This window comes from Lepidochelys kempii, chromosome 11 (assembly GCF_965140265.1).
Source record: "Lepidochelys kempii isolate rLepKem1 chromosome 11, rLepKem1.hap2, whole genome shotgun sequence".
NCBI classification, from domain to species: domain Eukaryota; kingdom Metazoa; phylum Chordata; order Testudines; family Cheloniidae; genus Lepidochelys; species Lepidochelys kempii.
In genome coordinates, this window is record NC_133266.1 from 40,483,164 (window position 1) to 40,495,692 (window position 12,529).

Consider the following 12,529-nt stretch of genomic DNA (forward strand, 5'->3'; position numbering starts at 1 on the left):
GCATTAGCCCTACCATCACTGTGTTCTTCGTTCACCTCCATATAGTCACTTGTTCAGGTGTAGGAAATACCTTTCTGATGTCATTGATTGATGGAGGAATAAATGTTTTATGTTGGGGCCAAATGGCTTTAGATTTGTCTGTATTTATTCTAAGGCCTGCTTCTTGAAATTGTTTACCTGCTGAAGCACTGTGTTTAAGACCAACATGCAAACCTTGTTTTCCCTGAGTTTTATGTTTACAGTATATTAACCCTTGAAAACAGGGGGTTATGTTATGGGAACGGTAATAGACAGTAGACAATAAACAAGCCTGACGTTTTAGATTTGATGATTTAAAAGGCCAGTATCTTTATCCTTTAGTACTTTGATTTTTAACACTTCTAAGAAGCTAAATATTTAAATGCCCAATATTAGAACAATCTGTTGCACATTTCTATTCTGCTTAGTAATCAATCCATTTCATTTACTTTGTTTCTCGATATATAATTCTTTGTCTTAAAGGAGTCCCATGACTCAAGGAGGAAATGTGAAGTTGCAGAGAAGCACACTAATGATGACTCCAAACAAGTCTTTATTTTCAAAAGGAAAATATAAGAACCTGGTAACATAGGCGCTGGCTTCCTCCGGCTCAGGGTGTGCTCCACCCAGGGACCTGGCCCTACCTCTTCACGCCCATGCCCCACCTCTTCCTGCCCAGTTCTGCCCCCTCCCCTGAGCATGCCCCGTTCCCGCTCTTCCTCCCAGAGCCTCCTGCATGCTGCGAAATGGCTGATTGCAGTGGGCAGGAGGCGCTGGGAGGGAGGGGGAAGATTGATCAGTGGGACTGCCGGCGGGCGGCAGGAGCTGGGGGGAGGGAGGAGCTTGGCTGCCAGTGGGTGCTAAGCACCCACTAATTTTTTTCCAGCCTTGCAGCACCCACAGACTTAGCACCTATGCCTGGTAAGCATTTCCATATCAAAACAACACTTATTTTTTGGTATCTTTCTCTTCCCTTTACTTATACAGAACCTTTCTAGGTTTAGCAGGGTGAAAGAAGGCATGTTGTTGTATGGGTGTTTTCCAATATTATTTTCTAAATCTGGTCACTATATTGGATTTATTTCCAAACAGCTGGAAAAAAGCAGTTGAATGTATCTATCTAGATTTACTTAAAAATGTATCTAGTTAAATATTTAGCTTTCAGAAGTGAACTTTAAAGGGGAGAGGGATAACTAATAAGAACAAAGTAAAGAAAGACTGCACAAACTGTTACCTATATTTTAACAAGTACTAGGACAGATACTGGCAACCGATCTTGTTCGTGTTGAAACTGATAAGAGTTTTGCCATTGATTTCAGCAAATTAAAGATTGGGCCTTCTAAAAGAACCATACCCTTAAGTCTACCATCTTGTAACTTGGCAAATATCTCAAATATTCTTCTGTAAAATGTGATTTTTGAAATGCATGCATATAAATACATACTGGTATATAAAATTTAAATTACAGGACTGTAATGTGAGGCCTAATGTGTGAACATAAAATGCCTCTTGCAAGGCTTGGCCAGCAAGGCATTTGTTGTATTGCTTTCAAGGTTGTGGAATAGTACTTTCCCAGAGGTATGTTCTATTACACACTATTCTTGAGGCAATTCCACTCTCCCTGTCTTGTCTCTTCTGATGTATATTCTATTACATTACCTTATATTTTGAAACAGGAATATTCTAAGCTTAACTCCCTAGACTTCCTTGTTAGGGAATGCTGCTGCGGCTGAAAACATTAAGCTCCCAAATGAAATTGCTCAAGTCAGTTTTCAAATTTCTTTAACACTGGTCATACACTTTATTGGGGTGGCGTTTCCTGTGTATGTAACACATACTTAGGGCTTCTGATTTTAGGTTTTAATTTGTAAACACCAAGAAAATACCTCCAATATGAAAAAATGAAATTGGAGTTATCCAATAAACCACTGGAGAAACATTAGAATTGGTTAGTTGTATGTAAGGGCTTGTCTACATTAGTGGCTCTCAGCCTTTCCAGATTACTATACCCCTTTCAGGAGGCTAATTTGTCTTGTATACCTCCAAGTTACATCTCACTTAAAAACTACTTGCTTACAAAATCAGACATAAAAATACAAAAGTGTCACAGCACACTAATACTGAAAAATTGCTTACTTCCTCATTTTTACTATATAATAAATCAATTAGAATATAAATGTTGTACTTACATTTCAGTATGTAGAGCAGTATAAACAAGTCATTGTCCGTATGAAATTTTAGTTTGTACTTACTTCGCTAACACTTTTTCTATTACCTGTTGTAAAAGTAGGCAAATATCTAGATGAGTTGATGTACCACCTGGGAGACCTCTGTGTACCCCCGAGGGTACATGTACCCGTGGTTGAGAACCACTGGTCTACATGGAGCAGTAAAGTGGACTATGGGGTGCGATTTCTAAACCACAGTAAAGTGTTGCACATTAATTGGTCTATGTATACCTTGCTGGTTACTCTGCTGGTATACACTAAAGGTTTCATAATGTGTTTTAAGATAGTGCTGTTTGAAACAGTACTATATTAAAGCACAGTAGGGAACAGTACAAAGAGATTACTCATTACAGTATATAGCACTGTAATATATATAACATACATTACTCATTAAAGTATATACAAAAGGAAGCCTAGGAAATCCCTAATTTTTGACAGCTACATAAAACTCAAAAATTGCTAAAAATAATCCCAGAAAAACAGAAGCACTATACATAGTGCATAAAGTGAAAATTTTAATTCAGAAGCTTCGAACATCACCTTTGATTCTGTAGAACTTTCTCTTCCTTAGTGAAAGGAGTTCTATATGATATGACAGTGAACACTGCAGGTTATGTACTCTTGTCATTGTAGCTAGATTTGGTCACCAACATGCTGCCTTTCCAGCCTCATGAACTGTGCAAAGCCATGGGTCCTGGCTCTGCAAGTGGCTGACTTGTTTGGAGCAAAAGTTTTTCTACTGCAAAACCCATAGAGTTTGGTGGCTACAAGACACAGGGGTGCCCAATATGGAGAGAATGCGCATATTAGTACTCTGCTTCCCATGCTGCAGTATTTCTAATTCTTTGGGCTTCTGAATGGACCATCCAGTGAAAACTAATCCATTTATAAACTGTGTGGATTGGAGGGGAGCAATGGGGTAAGACGATTCCAAGGCAGTCCTCTGCACTAGATACTCATTCCCCTGCCTCCCCAAAGAAAAATAATTCCTGAAGATCTAGGAGATGATTGTTATTTTGTACTGTATTGGCACAGAGAGACCCCAGTTAGGATCAGAACCCCATTGTGCTATGTGATCTTCAAACACAGAGTAAAAAGAAAGTCCTTGCCCAGAGTTTGGCAGGATTATTTTCTAGTTTTGGAGGGGTTCCAGTAAATGACTGGTTTAACCCAATTCTTCCCAACAGATTTTTTTTCTCATTCTCCCTTGGGTGTCCTTTGGCATGGAGCCTTCAGCGAGGGAAGAGTCCAGTACTTCTGAGCTGTGGGCCCTTCACGCTTTTTATCTTCAGTTAGTGTGAAAGGAATTGCTGACATACTGGGATACTACATCTCCCTGAGTATGTTCCAAGGATTCTCCAACATCATTCCCATGAGCCCAGGCAGTCAAATGCTGCTCATGAAAACTGGGTGGTAAGCAGTGATGAGCTGCCAAAATCTTAACAACTGGTTCCCTATAAAAAGTTCTGATTTAAGGGATGTGCCCCAGTATGTATTTTTTATACCAGTAGGGTTACCATACATCTGTATTTTCCCGGGAGGAATTTTTAAAATTTCAAAATTCCTCCCGGATGGCGATTTAAGAACCAAAAAGCTGGACATGTCCTGGAAAATACGGATGTATGTTAACCCTACCTAAAGTTCTTTTTTAAAAAGATGGGCCTGAACTAGAAATGAGCTCTGTTTCACATGTGTGGGTCCCCGCCACTCCCTGGGGGTGTGCTAAGGTGATCAGATGTCCCAATTTTACAGGGACCCTGATTTTGGGATCTTTTTCTTATATAGGCGCCTATTACGCCCCCATCCCCATTTTTCACACTTGCTGTCTGGTCACCCTAGGTTGTGCACATGTGTGGGTCCCAGCTGCTCCCTGCCCCCCTCATTGAAGCAGGTGTGCAGGGTTACTGCCCTGGGAACTGCAGGGTACCAGTGGACATGGGTCCAGCTGCAGACAGGGGTGTGGGACAGGGCTAGCTGGAGGCACGGGGTGCGGGGCTGGCTGCGGGCAGGGCAGGGGGTGTGGAGCTGGCTGGAGACAGGAGGGTGCGGGATTGGCTGGAGGCAAGGGGGTGTGGGGCTGGCTGGAGGCAGGGCAGGGGCTGACTGGAGGTAGGGGCTGGCTACAGGCAGGGCAGGGGGGTGCAGGGCTGGCTGGAGACAGGGCAGGGGGTGCGTGCGGCAGGGGTTGGCTGGAGACAGGGCAGGGGGTATGGCAGGGGCTGGCTGCGGGCAGGGCAGGGGGTGTGGGGCTGGCTGCAGGCAGGACAAGGGGGGTGCAGCAGGGGTTGGCTGGAGACAGGGGGTATGGGGCTGGCTAGCTTCAGGCAGGGAGGTGCAGCAGGGGTTGGCTGGAGACAGGGCAGGGGGTGCGACTGGGGCTGGCTGTGGGCAGGGGGTGCAGGGCTGGCTGCAGGCAGGGCAGGGGGTGAGGCAGGGGCTGGCTGCAGCCAGGGGTTACGGGGGTGGCTGGAGACAGGGGCTGGCCCACGTGGCTCCTACAGAACAGCGCCCCCAGTGGCTGGAGGAGGAATTACAACACTTCTCAGCCAGAGCCCATCAAAGCCTCAGTACCCCCTGCAGGGAAGTGGGTTAACAACCGGTTCTAAAACTGCTTCAAAATTTAACAACTGATTCGCGTGAACCGGTGAGAACCGGCTCCAGCTCACCGCTGGTGGTAAGAAGTGCTTCAAGTAGGCATATAAGAATAGGAGACGTGATGTCCTCTTCAGACTAGTCTCAATAGCTCAGAAAACTCAAGGCACTGCTGTACAAGTGAATTTTGGGTTCGAATTAAGAATTTGTCAAACTTACCATCACCTTTACTTAAAACTTTTTCCCTCCCTTAGGTGCAAGTTACTGTCTTTCCTGCAAAGACAGTAGCACTCTATACAGGAGTGCCTTGGTGGATCATCTTGGTGGCTATTCTTGCTGGAATACTGATGCTCGCACTGTTGGTATTTTTACCCTGGAAGGTGAGTTATTTTACAAATCACTCTTATTTCATAAATTGAGCTATACCTGAAAAATATGGCAGAAAACTAGTTAAGCAACTCTGAGAATGACTTTTCAAAATTATATTGCTGGGGGACACTGTCTATTTAATCATTGGTCAAAATAAATGTTTTTATGTGCTATTAGTAACATCTAATTACTGAAAATGAAAAAATTTAAAATCTAGTTTACTTTTTCTGTTTGTATTTCTTCCATCTTGGACAATAATCAATTACATTAATTTTTTGCTTTGCAGTAAAGAATTGATGGTAAGTAACAATTTCAGTTTGTATTCTGCAACATTTGGGTTGACAAACACTGCATGGGAATGATTGTTTAAAACAGCAGTTAGAATTTTTGAAAAAATCATGGAAACATCTATTTATTTTAGAATTTGTAAAAGCTTGCTTGTACAAAAACAAAGTTTTGGGACAAGTTTCAGAAATATGTGGTAAAATGACTAGCTATGTAACTTGATTGGTATGTGTATTAGCCATATCTGGCTAGGGGTTTTACAGTCCAAAATGCTTCAAATGGGCTTGTTCATTGAAATTGCCAAAATGCATGTATCACAAATTAGTACTATCTGCAGTACCTGGAACAGTAAAGCTTCCTGTCTTGGCAAACCAATATTTGGATATATGCTTGGCTGGAGAATATTATGAAACGGATACTAGGTGACTATTAATACCCCAGATGTACATGAAGTGACAATCCATTCTAATATGCTGAGATCAGAGGCTAACAATACAGACACCGTTGAAAAATGTTGACTATAAATGCTGCATTATCTTAACACCTATTTTCTTTCTTTGAGTTAACAGGAGAGTTTCAAATTAAAGCGTTGCTCATAAAGTCAAAAACATACCCCTTTAGCTTTCACCTGATTCTTTCATTTTTGCCTGTTTGTGTCTTACACTCAGTTTCCCAGTTGCAGAAGCCCTAAGAGTTCTGCTTCCTTACAGAGCTGCTATTGCCAGGGAAATCCGTGGTGTGGCAGGAATATTGGCAGCTCTACAACCAATCATAGTTTTAAGTGGAAGAGGACAGTCCTTTTATTCCTGACTCCCACTCACATCCCAAAATTCATAGCTACTCCTTGTCGCTAAAGAAGCAAATTAGGATTAGGAAAATCTCTTCAGTCCTTGGTACCATCTGGTGCTCTGAAACTTTTGTCTACACTATGAAGTGAGGTCGAATTTATAGAAGTCGGTTTTTTATAAATCGTTTTTATATAGTCGATTGTGTGTCTCCCCACACAAAATGCTCTAAGTGCATTAAGTGCATTAACTCAGCGGAGTGCTTCCACAGTACCGAGGCTAGCGTTGACTTCCGGAGTGTTGCACTGTCGGTAGCTATCCCACAGTTCCCGCAGACTCTGCCTCCCATTGGAATTCTGGGTTGAGATCCCAATGCCTGATGGGGCAAAAACATTGTCGCGGGTGGTTCTAGGTACATGTCGTCAGGACCTTCCTCCCTCCATCCGTGAAATCGTTTTGCACCTTTTTTCCTGAGTTACCTGTGCAGACACCATACCACAGCAAGCACGGAGCCTGCTCAGCTCACTGTCACCGTATGTCTTCTGGGTGCTAGCAGACGCGGTACTGCATAACTACACAGTACCAGCAACCCATTGCCTTGTGGCAGCAGATAGTGCAATAGGCCTGAAAACCACTGTCATCATGTCCGAGGTGCTCCTGGCCACCTCGGTAAGGTCGGTCAGGAGCACCTGGGCAGACATGGGCGCAGGGACTAAATTAGGAGTGACTCGACTAGGTCATTTTCTTTAGTCCTACAGGCAGTCCTATTGTACCATCTTATGGTGAGTAGGCAGGAGATGTGGATGGCTTGCAGCCCTACTGCACCGGCTGCTGCCAGCCAAAGACATAAAAGATAGATGGAGTGGATCAAAACAAGAAATAGACCAGATTTTTTTTGTATCCATTTGCTCCCCCCCGCCCTCCCTCCTTCCCTCTGTAAAATCAACAGTTGGCAATCATTTTGGTGAGGTCTGTCGGGGCACCTTGAAACCTTTAATAGAGATTCAGTCCTGCCTGAAATACCAGAGGGAGGGATAGCTTAGTGGGTTGAGCATTGGCTTGCTAAACCCAGGGTTTTGAGTTCATTCCCTGAGGTGGCCATTCTGTGTGGCAATTGTTTTTGTTTCTCCTTGATGTAAAGCCACCCCCTTTGTTGATTTTAATTCCCTGTAAGCCAACCCTGTAAGCCATGTTGTCAGTCACCCCTCCCTCCATCAGAGCAACAGCAGACAATTGTTCCACGCCTTTTTCTGTGCAGACACCATACCACGGCAAGCATGGAGCCCGCTCAGATCACTTTGGCAATTAGGAGCACATTAAACACCACACGAATTATCCAGCAGTATATGCAGCACCAGAACCTGGCAAAGCAAAACTGGGTGAGTAGGCAACGTCAGCGCGGTGACGAGAGTGATGAGGACATGGACACAGACTTCTCTCAAAGCATGGGTCCTGGAAATGTGGGCATCATGGTGCTAATGGGGCAGTTTCGGCATTCCACCGCATGATTCTGGGCCCGGGAAACAAGCACAGACTGGTGGGACCGCATAGTGTTGCAGGTCTGGGACGATTCCCAGTGGCTGCAAAACTTTCGCATGCATAAGGGCACTTTCATGGAACTTTGTGACTTGCTTTCCCCTGCCCTGAAGCACAGGAATACCAAGATGAGAGCAGCCCTCACAGTTGAGAAGCGAGTGGCAATAGCCCCGTGGAAGCTTGCAATGCCAGAGAGCTACTGGTCAGTCAGGAATCAATTTGGAGTGGGCAAATCTACTGTGGGGGCTGCTGTGATGCAAGTAGCCCATGCAATCAAAGATCTGCTGATATGAAGGGTAGTGACCCCGGGAAATGTGCAGGTCATAGTGGATGGCTTTGCTGCAATGGGATTCCCTAACTGTGGTGGGGCCATAGACGGAACCCATATCCCTATCTTGGCACCGGAGCACCAAGCCGCCGAGTACATAAACCGCAAGGGGTACTTTTCAATAGTGCTGCAAGCTCTGGTGGATCACAAGGGACGTTTCACCAACATCAACATGGGATGGCCGGGAAAGGTATATGACGCTCGCATCTTCAGGAACTCTGGTCTGTTTCAAAAGCTGCAGGAAGGGACTTTATTCCCAGACCAGAAAATAACCGTTGGGGATGTTGAAATGCCTATAGTTATCCTTGGGGACCCAGCTTACCCCTTAATGCCATGGCTCATGAAGCCATACACAGGCAGCCTGGATAGTAGTCAGGAGCTGTCCAGCTACAGGCTGAGCACGTGCAGAATGGTGGTAGAATGTGCATTTGGACGTTTAAAAGTGCGCTGGCGCAGTTTACTGACTCACTTAGACCTCAGCGAAACCAATAGTCCCACTGTTATTACTGCTTGCTGTGTGCTTCACAATATATGTGAGAGTAAGGGGGAGATACTTATGGCAGGGTGGGAGGTTGAGGCAAATCGCCTGGCTGCTGGTTACGCACAGCCAGACACCAGGGTGGTTAGAAGAGCACAGGAGGGTGCGGTGCGCATCAGAGAAGCTTTGAAAACCAGTTTCATGACTGGCCAGGCTACGGTGTGAAAGTTCTGTTTGTTTCTCCTTGATGAAACCCCCTGCCCCTTGGTTCACTCTACTTCCCTGTAAGCTAACCACCCTCCCCTCCTCCCTTTGATCACCACTTGCAGAGGCAATAAAGTCATTGTTGCTTCACATTCATGCATTCTTTATTAATTCATCATACAAATAAGGGGATAACTGCCAAGGTAGCCTGGGAGGGGTGGTGGAGGAGGAAGGACAAGGCCACACAGCAATTTAAAAGTTTAAAACTTATTGAATGCCAGCCTTCTGTTGCTTGGGCAATCCTCTGGGGTGGAGTGGCTGGGTGGCCAGAGGCCCCCCCCACCGCATTCTTGGGCATATGGGTGAGGAGGCTATGGAACTTGGGGAGGAGCGGTTGGTTACACTGGGGCTGTAGCAGCGGTCTGTCCTCCAGCTGCCTTTCCTGCAGCTCAACCATATGCTGGAGCATATTAGTTTGATCCTCCAGCAGCCTCAGCATTGAATCCTGCCTCCTCTCATCACGCTGCCGCCACCTTTCAGCTTCACCCCTCTTTTCAGCCCACCACCTCTCCTCCCGATCATTTTGTGCTTTCCTGCACTCTGACATTGTCTGCCTCCATGCATTCATCTGTGCTCTGTCAGTGTGGGAGGACAGTATGAGCTCAGAGAACATTTCATCATGAGTGAGTTTTTTTTCACCTTCTAATCTTCACTAGCCTTTGGGAAGGAGAAAATCCTGTGATCCTTGAAACACATGCAGCTGGTGGAGAGGAAACAAAGGGACGGTGGTATTTAAAAAAGACACATTTTATAGAACAATGGGTACACTCTTTCACGGTAAACCTTGCTGTTAACATTACATACATAACACATGTGCTTTCGTTCCAAGGTCGCATTTTGCCTCCCCACACTGCGTGGCTAGCCCCTCACCCCTCCCCGTGGCTAACAGCGGGGAACATTTCTGTTCAGCCACAGGCAAACAGCCCAGCAGGAACGGGCACCTCTGAATGTCCCCTTAAGAAAAGCACCCTATTTCAACCAGGTGACCATGAATGATATCACTCTCCTGAGGATAACACAGAGAGATAAAGAACGGATGTTGTTTGAACGACAGCAAACATACACTGCAATGCTTTGTTCTACAATGATTCTCGAGTACGTGCTACTGGGCTGGAGTGGTAAAGTGTCCTCCATGGTGGATAGAATAAGGCTGCCCTCCCCAGAAACCTTTTGCAAAGGCTTTGGGAGTACATCCAGGAGAGCTGTGAATGCCAGGGCAAATTAATCATTAAACATGCTTGCTTTTAAACCATGTATAGTATTTTAAAAGGTACACTCACCAGAGGTCCCTTCTCTGCCTGGCAGGTCCAGGAGGCAGCCTTGGGTGGGTTCGGGGGGTACTGGCTCCAGGTCCAGGGTGAGAAACAGTTCCTGGCTGTCAGGAAAACCAGTTTCTCTGCTTGCTTGCTGTGAGCTATCTGCAACCTCATCATCATTATCTTCCTTGTCCCCAAAACCTGCTTCCGTGTTGCCTCCATCTTCATTGAAGGAGTCAAACAACACGGCTGGGGTAGTGGTGGCTGAACCCCCTAAAATGGAATGCAGCTGATCATAAAAGCAGCGTGTTTTGGGCTCTGACCCGGAGCGGTTGTTTGCCTCTCTGGTTTTCTGGTTGGCTTGCCTCAGCCCCTTAAGTTTCACCCGGCACTGCTTCGGGTCCCTGTTATGGCCTCTGTCCTTCATGCCCTAGGAGATTTTGACAAATGTTTTGGCATTTCAAAAACTGGAACGGAGTTCTGATAGCACGGATTCCTCTCCCCATACAGCGATCAGATCCTGTACCTCTCGTTTGGTCCATGCTGGAGCTCTTTTGCGATTCTGGGACTCCATCATGGTCACCTCTGCTGATGAGCTCTGCATGGCCACTTGCAGCTTGCCACGTTGGCCAAACAGGAAATTGAAATTCAAAAGTTTGCAGGCCTTTTCCTGTCTACCTGGCCAGTGCATCTGAGTTGAGAGCGCTCTCCAGAGCGGTCACAATGGAGCACTCTGGCATAGCTCTCGGAGGCCAATACTGTCTAATTGCATCCACAGTACCCCAAGTTAGACCCAGCAAGGCTGATTTCAGTGCTAATCCCCTTGTCGGGGGTGCAGTAAAGAAATAAATTTTAAGAGCCCTTTAAGTTGAAAAAAAGGGCTTCATCCTGTGGACGGGTGCAGGGTTAAATCTATTTAACACTGCTAAATTCGACCTCAACTCCTAGTGTCGACCAGGGCTATGTCACCAGTTTCACTACTGTAGACACTTTTATTTTTTGGTCCGGGATATTTTTTTGTACTTTTTGTTTACCTTACCTGCCTTTTTTTTTTCTCTTGAGAGAAGCCATTTCTTTTGTACTCATGAAAAGGAAGCATTTTAGATCTTATGCTTACAGTACTTTGACTGTAATTTAATCCTAAATTGTTCCTTTTTCCTCTGCCCCACGTAAGAATTGTAAGAATAGTGCCACAACATTGTACTGTTCAATAATCTAATTGTTACATAACTGATAGAGTTTATTGGATTTTTTACCTACATTCTAAAATGTTGGTACTATTTAAATAAGAGTTAATGTCTGTCTCTGAATTATTTATTCCATATGAAAAATACTAACAATTGCCAGTGTGCATATTTTATTTCTTTGAGTCAGAATGAGAATTATGCAAAAACTTGTTTGAATATTTTCCTGCCAAGGGCCAAAGCTGCTGGATTACCTTTCCCCAGAAGTCCATTTTTCTAATGCGGACTGTTGGGGTGACTGAAGTTAGCAAGACTGGTCACCAATTGTTGGGGGGATTTTATTTTTATTACTATTCATTTCTTTCATTCATTCGGGCTTTTTGGAAGCTCTTTCGTTCTTTTAATTTTTTTTTTATTATTATTTTAGAAGCTGCATTCTTTTGATTTGAGGTTAACAGGTCCCACATTTATAATTCTCCTCCTTCCTCTCACCATATACTCCCAACATTACATTCTGTGGCCTCTGTCCTGCAAACACTTATTTGTGTACGTGGCTGTTTGCTGCATTGGGACCTTTATTTTCAGTCTGTTTCCCTAATGAGAGCTATGGCAGTGTTTAAAACCCCAGTTCCTTTGCTGGGTGGCTCAAAACCCCAAGAAACTGAGCTCATCAATTGCTGAGAAGCTGGAATTTTGAGACTGTTGCAGCCCTTGTTAAAACAAAGCATATGGTTAGGTATGGCAGCCTCTTATTAAAAAGAATGAAAAAATAAACGAATACTGTGTTAAATTTAGGACTGTTGAAAATGTCATCTCAAGTCATGTCACTGGTATACTATCATCTCATACATACAACTAGTAATGCTAAATTATTCAGTGATTAGAAATTACCTGTGGATGTTTGTGTAAACCTGTTATATATTTTTAATTAAAATATTTGTCTTGTTAGCACTGATATGCTTCTTAGAGGACAAATTAGTTTTACCACAGAGTGAATTGTTGAATTATGTAATTTAAAATAAATAAGCATTAGCAACTGAGTTTCTATTAGTGCCACTTAGATTTCACAGCTCACCGGTGTGTAGGGTGACCAGGTGTCCCGACTTTATAGGGACAGTCTGATTTTTGGGTCTTTTTCTTATATAGGCTCCTATTATCCCCCACCCCGTCCCGATTTTTCACATTTGGTGTGTGGTGTAACTGAAG